Source organism: Lycorma delicatula, chromosome 13 (genome assembly GCF_047948215.1).
Source record: "Lycorma delicatula isolate Av1 chromosome 13, ASM4794821v1, whole genome shotgun sequence".
In the NCBI taxonomy this organism is placed as follows: Eukaryota; Metazoa; Arthropoda; class Insecta; order Hemiptera; family Fulgoridae; genus Lycorma; species Lycorma delicatula.
In genome coordinates this window covers 823,245-840,027 of record NC_134467.1, presented here as the reverse complement: position 1 = coordinate 840,027, position 16,783 = coordinate 823,245, and the positions used below count along the sequence as shown (strand labels likewise).

The following is a 16,783-nucleotide window of genomic DNA, read 5'->3' as shown; positions in this document are numbered from 1 at the left end:
CAAATAAAGAACATATAACCAGTTTTCGCACGAAGTTTGTTATATTATTTACGGCTACGGCAAACAAAATAACACTTAGTTCCTGAGGCACTTCGTTTTCCAGCGTAAAACCTTCAATACCGTCGTTCCAACTCGAACTCGGAAGGATCGACTACTGAGAAACCCTGATAAATGCGAGATTACTTTTTACACCCCCTACGAGAAGTGTATTTAGGATTCCTCTCCTCCGTGTCATACATCTTTTTTAAGTCGAAAAATACAGCAATCAGACGTCAGCGAAGTAGGAAGACGTCTTGAATAGCAGCTTCCATGGCGACTAGGACTTAGGGCAGTTACTAGGGCAACTAAGATAATCGTTTTTTTACGATTATCTTACATCATCGGTCTTCGGTAATTTTTAAAATAAAACGACGAATTTCAGCAACTTGTGGTACATCACGATTTATATCTTAATAATAAATTCTTCATTATTTACATTTTGCCACCTTTGTTTTACCGGTTTTATTTACAATTAGAAAATTACACTTTTGTTATACATTTTACACATCTACTACGTCAACATATGCAATAAAAGATACACCGCGCAAAGTCAATTTAACTACAGATAATAGATCGGATTAAAATATATGTATGATGTTGGTAATGCTGTTTAACAGTAAGTTATCTAATGCAATACGACATACGACACAGTATGTATGAATTTGTTGTTAAATTCAAACACATATTATCATGTATAACAAGCGCGCGCGCACACACACACATAGAGTACAGTACTACCATAACGTATCGTTTCAAATTCATAATATTACACCGACTGCTTTTACTATTACTATTGTTGTTAACAGTGGACACATTTCCTGCTGTCATTCAAATAAACAATTAATCAAAACATACCATCGCTCCCCCGCTACCATCCAATTCACCCTAAGTTTTCATTAACATCGGCCGAAGACCACATACATTGTATTGCACTTAACAGTAAACCAGGACGCGTTATAATATATTTTATAATACGTATTCATTAACAGACCGGAGGTCACGGTTAAAACAGAATCGTTATAGTGTAATGCGAATACATTATACTATATAAAATACTGCTCGATTATCCGGCGTTTCTCCGGATGTAAATTCTCATTTATAATCCGAAAACCAAAGCTCAGTTAAAATTTCAAAATGTATTTTCACATAAATTTGTTTCGATAATGTCGTTTTTACTTTTTCCCGTTAAAAGTGTTTTCTACAACTCAACCTCGACAAGAAAAATCACAAAACGATTTTTATTAAACTTTCCGTTTGAAATTTCAAAATATTTTTCCTAAGAAATACTTTTAAAATTCTATCGTTTGTCGTTCATTTATAATCATTTAACGCGTACTCGCAGTCGTCGAATGAAAATACGAGGTCGAAATCAGTACACTGTAATATCAACTGTCGTTGCTACCGACATTCGCAGGCGCAAATCTACCTAATAAAAAAAATGCATAATACTACTATTAATCGACTAAGGTTTCATAAAAAAATTAACAGTATCAATTTTAAAATGATAAGCAGAGGATTATACAGCTTAAGTGAACGATCACATTACATAAGTACGGCAAACCGAACCCGCTGCATCGGAAGACACAGAAAATACAATATACAGCAGAACTAACATTTGAAAAATAACCGGTTCATAGCGTCGGGCACAATGCAACGACTATAGGAAATTTTACAAAATCAAAATTATGTAAAAAAATTAAATTATATTATAAAATTAGCGATTTTTACACAAATCGAAGGTTAAGAAATTTATAAACAAAATATTTTAGACATATAACTTCCAATATATACAACAATCCAAAATGTAATGTAAAGTAAAAAAAAACATTTTTCGGAAAAAAAATTGATATCGGTTCTCTAAAGCGAATATAAGATGGAAATCAGTCAAATTTAGCCTCTCGATACGATTTTATTTCTAAAACTGAAAAAAAATCACCGGTGTACGTGTACAGGTATTATAACTGTGTACGCAAATAATTCGAACGAGGAGTAAGCTTTCCTACAAGAAAATCATATACCGGCTTTTTTTAGCAAAAAATGAATCTTTTACTATTATCTTGGATTTCTCTATATTATTATGACAAATATTTTACGATAATTGTTTAATTTGCAACCACATGAACGTAATTTACTTATTAAAAAACGCCGTATTTTTCTGAATAAAGTTAATACACAGATCGAAATTCTGCAAGTAGTTTATTAACACGGTGAATTTCAGAACGGTGATATAATGGAAAGTACGAGTGTACGGCGAGGTATTTTTCCGACTGGTAACGATGGCGGGAGTAGGAACACACGATTGTACGATAGGTAAAAAGAAGGAATATAGCTAAAGAAAACAAGATAGTTCTTATGAGCAGAACAAAATAGAATACAGGTTTTGAAATGTTTACATTTAACAAAAAGGATACAGATTCTACAAAATTTACAGACGTAGTAATAATAATATAATGACGACGGTCATTCGATAACGACCGTCTTGTAATAGATTTCTTTAATAAATTAACAACTTATCTATTTTCCAACATATTTCGGCTACAATTATCAAATATACTTACACTATTACAAATAATTGTAATAGTACAATTATTACAAAATAGTAATAGTATTATTACAAATTACTGCAATTATTTACTTATCCCATCGCTCTGCTTAGCAGCGAAGATTTCTTTGCCTCCGAATAAGACGGCGTTTCCCCTTCTAAACCGTAAAACTTCTCCGGGTAACATTTATATTTAAGAAACGCGATCGAAAACAAATCCAGAACGATACGAATGCATTCCCATTCTATTTGTTCAACGATCTCAAAAGAAATTTTGTCACCGCACGAGTCGATCGTACAGCGATCCGAGAGCATTTTTCAGACGAGCGCTCCTTCATTTTGTAAATCGTATTCCGCTTTTTCGGTCGCGGCTTCATACCGTTTTCAAGCGTATCTCCGTAGTACTAGATGCCGTGAAAAAAAAAATTGCACTTAACGCTCTAAAGGACAGTCGCCATCGCTTTACCGCCTAACGATCGGGTAATTGAATAACAGTGTGAAGCGTATCGACCTTTACAATTTTTACCGCTTTTACGAGAATAAATCGATCGTTTTCTCAAATAAATTCATCATTAGGAGAAATTCCAGAGCCGGATTAGATATCGCAATCTACTCTATCTAGCGTCATTTAAGAGCAGCAATAATCGTATAACTAATGAAAATTTTGATCCGCTGTTAAATATTTACACGATTAGTACAGTTTTATTTCGAAATTTTAAATCTTATCACCGATCCCGTCCTTTAAAAATGTAGTTAATAAAAATTACAATTAAAGAAGAGCGGGAAAGACGCATCTGCGCCTTAAACCTTTTGTACAAGACACTTTTCAAAAATTCATAAGTCTTACACCACACTGTTTTAATCGTCCTAGTCCTAAATACTGCACAAAGGAACACTGTAACACGCTTTTTCTAAATAAATAAATGCGTTGGATCGCTTTATTATTAATACTTTAATCCATCTGCATCGAGCGATTACCAAATTTCTTTTCATCGAGAAGATTTGAAGCCTCAATATAAATGTATTAATTAAAATTTAGTCGGTGCTAAATATTACGAGTTCATTAACATCATCCGATAACGTATCGGTCGATAATAAACAAGAAAACGATCTTAAAACGAGTGTTTAACATAAAATGTTACATCACTCTAAGCAAAATGTATAAAGAGAAAAAGAGTAAATTATATGCGAATCCCTAACAAGAGAGAATAAATTAACCGTCAAACTGTAGACGACAGAAAGTGTTAATAAGACATTTAAACGTATCCCGTACTCCATAATAACTTTATAAACTAAAATGTAACTTTTAAGCAGAAAATCTTAATCAAAACACACACGCAAAACTGAAAAGTTAAAACTTAGTATATAATACGGTATCTTCTATAGGGAAAGCAAAGTAAAAGTAATTTATTAAACACACTGCTATAACGTTTCATTAATTAACTGACAAACCCATATTGTATTATGTAAGCTGTATTCTAAATAAATGTATGAAATAATTATCAAAGAAAGCCGCAAGCGACAGATTGAGGTCCGTACAAAATCATATCTTTACTTATCGTCGGGCTGACTTACACCTAATTAGCCGGGTATTCTACTCTTTTCATTAAATAGTATCGATAATTATTTTATGCGGAAGATTTTGTGAATTAATCGCGTCGAAAATAAGTACACGTGAACTCTCAGTTTCCCCACAGCCGTCTTTACAGTCGTATTCAAAACTGTAAGTACTTCACCGGTTTATTATCGATATTTACAGATAGTAAAAATACAAAATAGCGATTAACGGAAAAACATTAATTCCTTTTTAACTACGATAACAACTTGAATTTTTTATGTGAAAAAATTCAAATTTCCTATAGCCCGCGTTCACTTGTTAAAGTATTAGGTATACTTTAACGATAAATCATGATACCGTATTTTAACAGGACAAAAAAAAATTGAGACGATATCATTGGTAACGTGAAAAAAATATTAAAACGATTAATTTTTTTGAAATTAAAAAAAGTTGTATTAAATATTCCCGGTATCTCTGTCGCTCAGAAAAAGTCTAACTAAATGCTAATAATTTTTTTTCGTTTAGAGAGTCCAACAGGGAGGGATGTTTCCTTCTATCGAACCGCAGTTTTCATAATTCGCTTAGACTACCCGTAAAAATGAGAAAAAAAATTTGTTTCCCCTACCGCTCGATGAACAGCGACAAATACTCTCATTACTTCCCGCCCTGTAAGTAAATGACAACGTAGATAGCCTGGCCAGGAAAACGGTGTAACACAAACGAAATTCTTTTTGTTTCCATCATTCGGCGCCCTACTAAACCTATCTCAACGTTTAACGCGTAATATTAAATCGTAATACCTTCGTTTTTACAGAATTTGCCGGCGATTAGATAGAGGGAATAGATTCATCGCTTCTTTGGGATCGATTAAAAGAGCGGTAATCTTCCCAAATATCTACGGTCGAAGAGATGAAGCATTCCTAAACGATTAAAATGCAGTCTCAAACGCGTACAACTACACGATATCTATATCGTTTTCCGAATACAATTTATAATTAGGTGTAATGTTCAGTAAATCAAACGGTCATTTTTATTAAAAAAAATTTTCAAATCTCGAATCCGCAGCGTACCCAACACAAGCTCTAGACGCCAGAGTTAAGAGTTGTCGATGAAATTCATCGTTGAAATTGTCTTTAGCCACGGAACCAAATTTCGGCAGCAGCGACTTAATCCTTAAAACGCCCCCCCGAAGAAAACGATATAAATATCCATATTATTTCTACTAAAGTTATTAAAATTTAATTTTCCACGAACCCCGACCTTTCTTGATCGTATAATTTTACCTTTTTGTCCTCCCGAATCGATTTTTTCCCACAGTAAATAACGACGTCTAGTGTATCCTTTAAGACAAGATTCCCCGTCTTTCTATAAATGATTATAAACAATCAAATCCGTAAAACACTAAAAGTAAGATTTATAACTTAATTCTTTGCATCGTAAACTAATACGCTTAACCCCCATCGTCGATCTTTTCTAGGCCGACGGCTTCACATCAACCGCTCGTTTCTCCGTCTTTCTTCGTCAGTTTTCTTTATGTTTTTTTACCCTAATATTTAATTTCCACACCGCGTAAAATAACCGACATGACATTCAGAGGTCCGATAACGATGTGAGCAAAGCGGTTAAGGAAATTATCGTGAGAAACCTTTGCGAAAAAATCTAAGGAAATAATCAGACTTGCCGGCGAATCACTGCAATCTTTTAATGACTTCTCTTAATCCATCATTTTTTCATCTGGATTATTCGTCGTTAAACTTTTAATTTCGTCCCACCACGACGTTACATCGTTTACATTTAAACGATCGTGATTTATAAAGATTGTATATCGCAATAAAGCGATTGAATTCGGTCGCTGACAATGTCTCCTTATCGCTTGATGTTCTATCGTAATTAGATAATCGCTATTACGTGCGTTTACGATCGAGAATGTCAAAATATCCATCACTGATAGCGAAATTATCACGTTTAATTACCCGCACGGCGCGGTGGTAGTTTTTTTTTAATACAGAAAGGCACTGAAAGTTAGTCACCGTACAAGTAAACTATGTAGATGTAAAATTTCACCGAGTAAAGAAACGTATCGAATTGAAAGGAAGCAGACTGTTTGCGTGTTAGGGACAGAAAAAGTTTCTAAAAAAGGTAAATCTAAATTAAAAAACACAAATTTAATGATACAGGAAGATATCGCTCCTCTTTTAGCATCAGTCGTGGCGGTAGTCACGTAAAATATAACTTAAGGAAATTACATTTTGTAATAAATCTTTTTGAATACGGTGGATGTGTGTCGGGGGTAAGAAGAAAAAACAACCCTATATTCAGCGGTCCGATTACGGTACGAGCAAAGTACGGTTTGCGTGAATAACTTGAGAAAGTTTTCCGTAGAAATTTATGGAATTGACTTATACCGGTGAATCAAGGCAATCATTTGGGAAAACCGATACGATACGATGTGGCAATTAATCCGACAAAATAAGTAAATTTGATATCTGCACATTTACTTGTGCAGGGTGCGATAGGAGTATTATTTTAAAATCGTTCATTACGTTCAGATTTATTAGAAAGATGCTGTAAAAGAGTATTATTGAAAATTATTGCCGGTCAACACAAACGATCACCTGTCAACCAAATCCTAGAAATTTTATTCGCAGATTGAAAAAAAAGGAAAAGAAGGCGAGTATCAATTACCGATTTAATCAATTTGTTTGTATTCAAAAAAATTTAATTTTACCCTTGTTTCTTCTTTTTTTTATTTTAATTATTATAAAGTAATGTTTACATATAAAATGTCAATCTCCGCGGCAGAGCGGTAGCGTCTCGGTCTAACATCCTGAGGCCCTGGGTTCGAATCCCGGCCAGGCATGGCATTTTTCATACGCTACAAATTTCCATTTTCACATTCCCGTTTACAAGATTCTCTGTAAGCTTCTGTGTTTAAGTATAATTCAAGCGAAAAAAAAGAACATTTGTTTCAAGCCGTATCGATTTTACATTTACAACTCGGTTGTGTTTTAATGTTGTTCTCTGTAATACATTAATAGATTAAAAATAACGGCTAAATAAAATTAAGTTTTATTTAAAAGCAAAATTTAATAAGCATTACCTTAATTTAGCAGTATATTGAAAGATTTAACTCTACTTAAAGAAGAGGCTGAGGGACGGAAAATTAAAATTTAATGATAAAAGGGTTTCAAAAGAGAATGTTCTTTTTTTAATGGAGAATACAGTAAAATGAATAATAATTATTATTTACACAAATATACCGTTTAAAATTAATCCTAGATACACAAAATTTCTATCGGCAAGTTAAAATTTAAATCAAAACGTAAACGTAATATCAGCTACTATCACGCGATGAAAGATATTTTTTTTACCGTACTTCTTAAGATGAAAGTGATGTAACCGGAGAAGATATGTATTTCCAGAAACAATTTTCATTATATTGAATCTAACGAGAGTGACAACAATGGATGTTACATAAAATGACAGCCAGTAGGGGTGTCATCTGTATTGTGCAGGAAAATTAGATCGTTTGAAAAGACTCATAAAACCAGATATCAAATAAAAACTCCTCGAAAAGAGGATTCCAAGCGTTTATTTTATACGTAAACCAGAATCACTGTATTTATGAATTCACCGATTTTCGCTGAATACTCAAAATGTTACAAACGTTTTCACTGAAATCTGAATCCTTTTAATAAATGAACTAGCAGATCCGGCAATGCTTCGCTATTACTAGATTTGAGTATACATATATAGATTAAATGAACGCGATTGAAAGCGTGATAAAGCATTAAAAAACTAAACGTTACGGAACTTCACAAAATTTAAACCGATTTCCATTTTCCCTTTTTCCCGCGCGTAAAACGGTTCATTAGTTTTTCAGTCTACAGCGGGCTCACGTATGAACATCGCCTTTTGTATAAATAGAAGAAAGTCTGTTTGTATATTTATTTTTCGTAAATATCTCGTCACCGGCGCCACCTAGCGGGTATAGTTTTCGCAAAGATTTTTCTTTTACGTAAATAACATATATTCTGAGTATGAGAAAAATCGGACCGTAAATACAATTTTCCCAAATATCTCGATCCCAGCGGTCCATTTTTTGCACAGTATTTCTAGCACCACCAAGCGGGTCCAAACTAATACAGAAACCTTCGCGGGCGTGCGCACAACAACTCACCAAAGTTTCATCGCAATCGGATGAACGGTATAGGAACGCATACGAAACAAACAAACAAACATTAATTTATATATATATATATATATATATATATATATATATATATATATATGTATAAATTTCGCGACGAAATTTGAAAAAAAATAGCTCGCCGTAAAAATAAAGATATTATATTATGATATAAATCCCCAGGCCGTCGATTTAATGAAACAAAAATTGATAATTTATCCATAAAAGTCACGCGTGTCTAATGTTCGCGTGTAAGTTCTATTATTTAAATTTAGAAATTAGATCAAATTTTATTTTGCAATTTCATTAATAACAATTGGGTGAACTGTTTATGAAACATCAGAAATTTAGGAATTTCGTAGGTAGGCTAGTAACGTAATTTTTATATATATATATATATATATATATATATAGAGAGAGAGAGAGAGAGAGAGAGAGAGATAAATTATATAAATACAAAATAAAAGCGAAAACTTATTATTTTAATTTGTGTACATTATATTTTTATATTGGAATATTATTTTTGTGATTCATTCACGATGGGATATTTCAATTAAAAAAAATCAGGGAACAATTCATTTATTAAAATTTGAAACTATTCACGCGCAAACATTTTTTTCACAGTTTCAATTGAGCGTTCCATTCCGGGTAGTAAATAACCGGTATACCACGAGGTAAAAAAATTAATTATCGATTCATTCTATACATGTATAGGCATAATTTAATTAAAGATATATTTTTAACACGGATTATTTTCGCGGTCGAGACTTTTGATATTTTTAACGATATAATCTATTTATTTCGACCGAAGTCGTCTCCAATTAACGTAATAAAGCGGTTTTGATCTGTTTTTTTGTTAGAAAATGGAAGAAGCGCGCATAAACGATTTGGCCTTCCATTTTTTCTTAGCTCGGTAACTTAATAAAAGGCTGCTCAGAACATAGAAACCCACAAGGTTTGTGTATGTATAATGCACCAAAACACAAAAATTATGGTTATGCACAAATATTATGGTTATTGTAGAATGAAGGAACTGATAGAAGGTGATAGACCCATTAAGTCTTACAAAGATATTATGATGTATGTACTGTGTGCTAATCCAACTGAAGTTTGCTACTTTGGAAATTGCAAGAATTGTCCTGGTTTTGAACAAGTCAAGGGAAGGATTAAGGAAGCTTTCGAGCTCAACTGCATCGAAAACATACCTAAAAACAGTAGATACAAGTTGAAAAAAGAACATCTCTCAAGACATTAGTCAAACCTACTGAAGAATCAATTCATCAGTATACTTTTTGAAAAACTTCTGAACGTCTTCAACACTCATTTCTTGCTAGTCAACGGTCTAATTACCAAAGCCCTCTGAAGCAATCTCTGAAAGAATGTGAATATCTTGTAATATGTGACTTCACTGAGAACTATTCATTCAATCTCCAAGATGCAGTTCAAGGTTTCCACTGGAACAATGCACAGGCAATAGTTCACCCCTTCACAAACAATTTCCAAGATCCAACAACAAAAACATTGATGCATACATCTCTTGTCATAATTTCTCACTGTCACACACATGACACAACAGCAGTGCGCCTTTTTCAGAAATATTTAACTGGTTTCATGCAGTATCATTTACCACAAAATCAAGCCTAATCCACAGTGATGGTGCTGCCTCTCGGTAAAAAAACAGACTCAATTTTCTCAACCTCTGTTACCATGAATCAGAATTTGGGATCAAATCAGAGTGGCTTTTCTTGCCTCATCTCATGGAAAAAGCGCATGTGATGGTGTGAGAGGGACTGTAAAAATACTTGCAACTACAGCAAGTCTTCAAATGACCTACAGTGACCAGATCATGACTCCAAGACAGTTGTATGACTGGGCAAACGGACACATTGAGTCAATACATTTTCATTACAGTACAATTGAACAGCATAAAGGAAAAGAAGAGGCTTTGAAGAATAGGGCAATGACAGCAAAAACTATACCAGATACTCAGAAACTCCTCTCTTTAGTTCCACTGAACAAGAATCAGGTGCAAGCGAGGGTGTTTTCATTTTCTAACAACTCAACAGTAGCAAGTACAACAAATATTGAATTCACAGAAATGGTTGGGTTCTTGAACTGCAGATATGACGGACACTGAGGTTGGGATGTGTTCTAGACTCAAATGAGGAAAATCAAACAGTGAAGATGAAGTTCTTACATCCTCATGAACCTTCACCTTCCATCCACTATTCAGACTTTGAGGAAGTTCTTTATGTAGATAAGGGTTATGTTATTTCAAAAGTAGATCCCAGGGTAAATTTCACAGGAAGAGTTTATAACCTCTCAAAGCGAGAAGCAGGCAATGCTAACCAGAATTGTAAAAAGAAGTGTACACTGTGTAATTCTTCTGTAAATAAATTTGGAAGCAATACGAATTGCAGTTAAGTGGTGAGTACGTACAAGTTCATTATTTTATTTCACCATGGTCGTATTCCAATTCCATTATGAAATTTTTACCTCGTGTACAACACATTAGGAAGCAAAAAATTTTTTTTTCTAATTTAAAAAAATACATTTTTGGATATATTCAAGGTCAAATAAATCTTTTGGTTATCTTGAACAATTAATGTCATAAAATCTTGCCAAGTTGTATAACATATGAAAGCCCATTCCAACAGCTTTAAAATGACTCTAAATTCAACTCTCCAGCTCTTACAGGAGCTGAGAAAATTAATTTTTTGTAATTGCTTGAAACTTGCTTTTTGAAATTTTTTTCACTTTTTTTACACAGTCCTACACAAAAAACCGAGCGACTGAAAAATGTAAAAAAAAACTGTTTTCATCACTTTATAGTAGATATGATCAATCCTGAGAATTTTGTTGAAATTGGTGATGGTCAAGTTGTGAGGCTTGTTGATTTGACATGGAATGACTCAGGTATGCAAAGAAATAGTTATGAAATCACATTAGATATGGAATAGGAAGTCATCTTGTGGTAAAAAACTCAAACTTTCAAACAAATTTACAATATTTGTGTCCTTTTTGGTAAATTTACAATAGTTTTGAAACGAGACATTTTAAATACACATTTTATAGTACAGGTATTTTAAGTGTTACAAATGAATTATTTATTTATTTACACAGTAATAACACCCTCTTAGTTTCTATACAAATGATAAATGAATTGTGTAACATGTGAAAAATGCCAAGTCTCGGCCTTTCATCCTTCAGATGAAAGAACAAGATGCTACCCCCTCGGACTAAAAGATCGGCATTTTTGACAAGTGAACTCCAATAATTCATAGCAGGACTTATATGTGTTATACCGACGATGAATATGCACTTTTGTTTTTTCTTGCATTTCTTCAGTACACGGGTACAGATTGCACCTGAGGTACAATCGGTATTGTCTGTAAACATTTTCTATGAAAGTAATGAAGATACAAGTCAGTCCCTAGGGTGAACAGAATGAAAGTGCCACTTGTACCATTAAATATCACCTGAATTTCGGCTGGCTTGGCACGCTGTTATCGAGCATTCTTTACTCTATGAAAAAGGCAATGGGAAACCACTTTAATCCTCACTATACACGGTAAGCTTAGACAAGGGATGCTATTTATTATTGGGAGCTGTCATTCACAGGAGCGAGTTGTGACAGGAGTCAGATAGCCTACTACTTATACAATACTGGCACTCGACATAAACTTAATCTCAAGAAAGCAGTTTCCTACTGCCTTCTGTAATTTTTTATTCTATTTATAAATCTTCAACTGTTTACCGTAACAAACATAAAAAACTACACGCAAGGAAAGAAGCAAAAAAGCATAAAATGGAGCCTTTTTTAACTCTCAACAGAAAAATTTGATATTATCTACAATCTGGGTATCTGACATAATGAAGTCTAATTATTATATTTCTAATTTGAAAAGATGAAATCATGTACTGTACTTGGCTATCGATTTTTTTATTTACAAATAGGTTGCCTATTTTTTTTTAAAATAAATAAATTGAGTATAGATGACACGTGCAGAAATAACTGTAGGATGTGTATGGATGATTTTATGGTAAGAACTGAACCTTGTGCCAGAACAATTTTGCTTACATCGATTCAAAATATAAATAAAATGGATTACAAATCAGCTGGTGAGGATCATTATAAATTCCTACTGCGACTATTGTATTGTTGTATGTAGAGCAGGGCAAAAAATTAGTAGAATTACACATCATATCTCACTTGTTATTTATCATGTATTTAATTAATCAATGATTTCAGTATGATATTATTTACATACAACACCATGTACATATAAAAGTCTTCCAAAAGATTTGTTTTTTAATAATGTTAGTTTTACAGGTTATCAATTAACTGCTTACAGATCACACTACGTACAATGCTTCTACTTTGACATTTACATGCTGTTTCATGGATTTTAATTCCTATAAAATAAATTAAAACCCTTCAGTAAGGAATTTTTTTTTTAATTTAAAGGTACTTAAATATCACGTAACGAGAAGAATTCTGAAGGCAAATTTATTATTTAATTATTAAATATTTCTAAAAATACTAAAAAAAAACCATACATGAAAATCACAGGAGTTATTTATCTTTCACGGCAACTACTTATGATGATGATGATGAAATCAGCAATAAATTAAGTTGTACTAATGGATCTAAGGTGACCACCGGGCTTATCTTTCAAAAAGTAAAATTAATTTTCCCTGCCTGCATCATTATAAAGTATGGCAAATTATAAACTAATTAAAAAACACAGAACAATTATAAATACAAGTTACTTACTGTTTTTCAAACCTTAAAGGTTTGAAAGCTTCATACAGTAACTTAATAAACCACGAACCATATCATTCTTTTAACTGTATAAAAAAAAGGAGGAAAATTACCTACACCCTCAACTCTTTCAACAACTAAATTTCAACCAACATAATTAAGGATCATGCAGGCAAATTTTTCACCTATCTGAAATATAGACATTACTAACATACAATCATATAATGCAATCTCAATGTTCAGTTTGAAAATATGAGAATTCAATATACTTCCGACTTTTTTTCAGTTAAATTAAAGTGTTATTTGGTTCTTTGATGATATCCATAATCCATAATTAAACAATGAATAAGGAAATAATTTTAAAAAAAACTTTAGGAAAGTTGTAAAATTAGTGTAATTTTAATCGCTTAATTTAGGAGAAAATATACTATTTATTTCCATTTAAAAAAATTTCAAACACAGTACTAACCTAACTTTCTTGCTACCTAAATTGATCACCCGATTCAGAAATTCTAGTTATAGATAAAACAATATAAATTAAAAAACCAGTAAATAATCCAAAGAATATAGAGGTGATAAATACCTTTTCTTTTAATTACATTTCACTAAAAAAAAAATCAACTACATTAGTAACACATTCTTTCTAAAGAATTAACTTAAAAGACAATGGTAACAAAATCAGTATTCAAGTAAATACATAAGAAAGATGTCGGAGTTCATAAAATTTGTTTGAACAACAATAAAAAAAAATTACGTAATTCATAAGAACAAACATAAAGCCAAATCTAAAATAGTTTTATTTTAAGAAGAAAAACATTTTTTTATAAAATTACACAGCATTCAAGAAACATAACATAAGTAAGTAAACAACAAATTACACCTTGAAAGAAATAAATGAACAAAATATAATATGTTAATATATAGTTTACAATATCCAAATTCTTAAAATCTGAAAAAATCTGGGTACTTACGTATTAGCCCATCGACCATAACCATAATGATCCCGTAACTTTTAAAATATTTAAAAGTTACAAGATCATTAACATTTTTTACATATAAAAAATATAAGAATTATTGCTTATAAATATATTATAAACATATGCAACCAAACTTAACCTAAGTTTGCGGGCGAAGCAAGCGTAGGTTAAGTTTGGTTACATTATAAAATAAATAAATAAATATAAACGGTTACAAAAATGGTAATATAATGGTTACATCGGGTGATATTAACAATAACCCAAAAGTTTTCAATTTTTGGTCGACTGGCTAATACGTAAGTACCAAAATCTGCTATTTATAAATAGAATTAAAATAATAACCCGATATATAAAAAATTACAAGGCAAAATTATTAACCTCAAAGTTTACACCTAACCTAACACAATAGTTAAAATCATTTTAAAAACAAACACTACTTCAACATTGGTCCTATTTTTTTATAACTGACATTAAAATTACTGTAAAATTAAAAAATAATAATAAAAATTATTTAATTATGAATTTATACAGCTTTACAGATTAATAAAGTTACGAATATAAACTAAGTGAATGAAATAAAAGTTACATTCAAAATGGTTATTTTATTTTTTTTTTAAATATTGTAATATAATTGATATTAAAATAAAAAATCACATTCGTTGTATTTAAAACAAAAAATGAGTAAATTTAATTTTTGGGGGGCAAACAGTCTCTATATTTTTGTAAAATGCACAAATAAATAAAATAATTACTATAATTAAACAGATTTAATGTTATTATTACCTTATATTAATAGTCCTTATAAGTTGTAAAAGCACTTTTCCCCTCAGCCTTTCACCTACTTCAAGAAAATATGTCAGCAGGTCGAACAAGTTCTAGTTTACTGGTAACGATATTTAACATAATTAAATCACAACATTTCAACTATTTTACGTTAAAATATTAATGTAAAAATATGAATAAGCGTAGCGGATAAAATCGAACACCATTAACAAGTCCCCACAAATCCCATTCTGTTTTGACAGTACGTCTCAATGAAAATCAAAACATTAATGGCGGCGACATCCTTACTACTACGATAATCAAGTTAATTCATATCCCTGATAAAGATCTAAATATAATAATGCAATATTTAATTGTAAAAGAATCAGTAAAACTATCTATAAAATATTTTGTTTTAAAGAAATATATTTATTTAAGGCGATATATCAAATTATATATTTAGAAAAGTCGATGAGTTAATCTTATTAATTGAACTTACATCTCTGTCGCTTATAAGGAGTAAAATTATTTTAAATAAGCAATATCCGTTAGATTAACACAGTGATCGCTGTATTTGTTTTTTGCCTTTACAAATTTAATTCTTGTGGATGTAATAGTGTAGCATGTAATAGTGTAGTATAGTAGGGTACATTTAATAGTGTTTAAAGTTTAAATTAATGAAATTTAAAAGTTGAATACAACCTTACCGAAATCTTAGTATAATGTTAGATTTAAATGTTTATTTTGCATCACATATTTGAATCCAAGCTCAGGTTTTATGAAGTTTTACAATTTGTAAAGAGGTTTGTATGCTCTGAAATTAACTGTACACAATTTTAAACATAACTGTCTTTATTTGCTAAAATTTAAAAATCTGTATTGAACAAATGACTTATTCATTGAATGACCTTAGATTCTGCTGCTAAAAAAAGTATAATTATACTTATAATGAAATATCAGAAAAACACTAATTATGTAATAAAATGTTTCCTAAATATCTTTGACAATTCCTTCATTATAGCGCATCATACATTTTTTAGATTTCACTCATTGGATTGGTTCTCTTTTACCCGTTTGTTACATTGTTTTTAAAACTGTTACCTCATTAGTCGCCCAAAAGTGCATTAGCTGTGTGAGTTTAATATTCAAAATTATAAGTTTTTTGAAATTAAGATTTGTTTCAATAAGATATTCACAATTAAAACACATGTATCGATGCTACTGAAGATTACATCAATGTAGCATCCTTTTCCCTAATGTAAAGTTGTATGGAGGTAGAACAGTTTATTTTGTAATATTTGGTAAATTTTCTTTTTCTAATGGTTTATTTTATTTTGTTCTTTGATCCACTTTGATCTAATTTTTTATGCTACTTTTTCTAAATTTGGTGCTGCATTTCTTTATTCAAACTAATGTAATGTATGATTATTAAGGTTATGTTTGTTTAAAATTTATTTTTTTTATTAAGTAATTGTGTTTATCCATTTGACTTGACCTTCCAGTGGTATGAATACATTTAATAGTTCATGAATTATGATACTAAAAGCAAGGAGTTTATATGAGGGCAAATCATTTGAAGTATTTTGAATAATTTTTCAGCTTTACTGAAAATTTTCTGAGTAGTATGAAATTCTGTTGTGATAATCAAATCATCAATAATATCTTTATCTTTTTTAAATTTTTATTCAATTTTGATGTTCACTTTATGTTAATTTTGTTAATGTCTCAATTTTTTTCTGTTATTAACTGTTCACATTGTTGTCAAGTTTGTCTCAGTATAATTATGAGTTTGTTAAATACTAGGAATCATGTATATAAAATAAGGATAAATAACTGATAATTTCAGCTGCTGAGTAAAACTAGATTTTTAGCATCATTTGGTTAGTTATATTATGTAATATCGAGGGTGTAGACAGTCAAAAAGATGTTGCACTTATTTTGCAAATTTACA

General features: G+C 31.2%; 1 protein-coding gene across 2 annotated transcripts in view; it reads right to left on the bottom strand.

Moving 5' to 3' along the window:
- The window catches only part of EcR (Ecdysone receptor), a 481,482-nt gene extending 466,352 nt beyond the window's left edge, over positions 1-15,130 (bottom strand). For both annotated transcript variants that reach the window (XM_075381840.1, XM_075381838.1), the window contains exon 1: positions 14,854-15,130. The gene's annotated coding sequence lies outside the window, so the exon portion shown is untranslated. The remainder of the gene's footprint in view (positions 1-14,853) is intronic.
- Between the last annotated feature and the right edge of the window lie 1,653 nt (positions 15,131-16,783).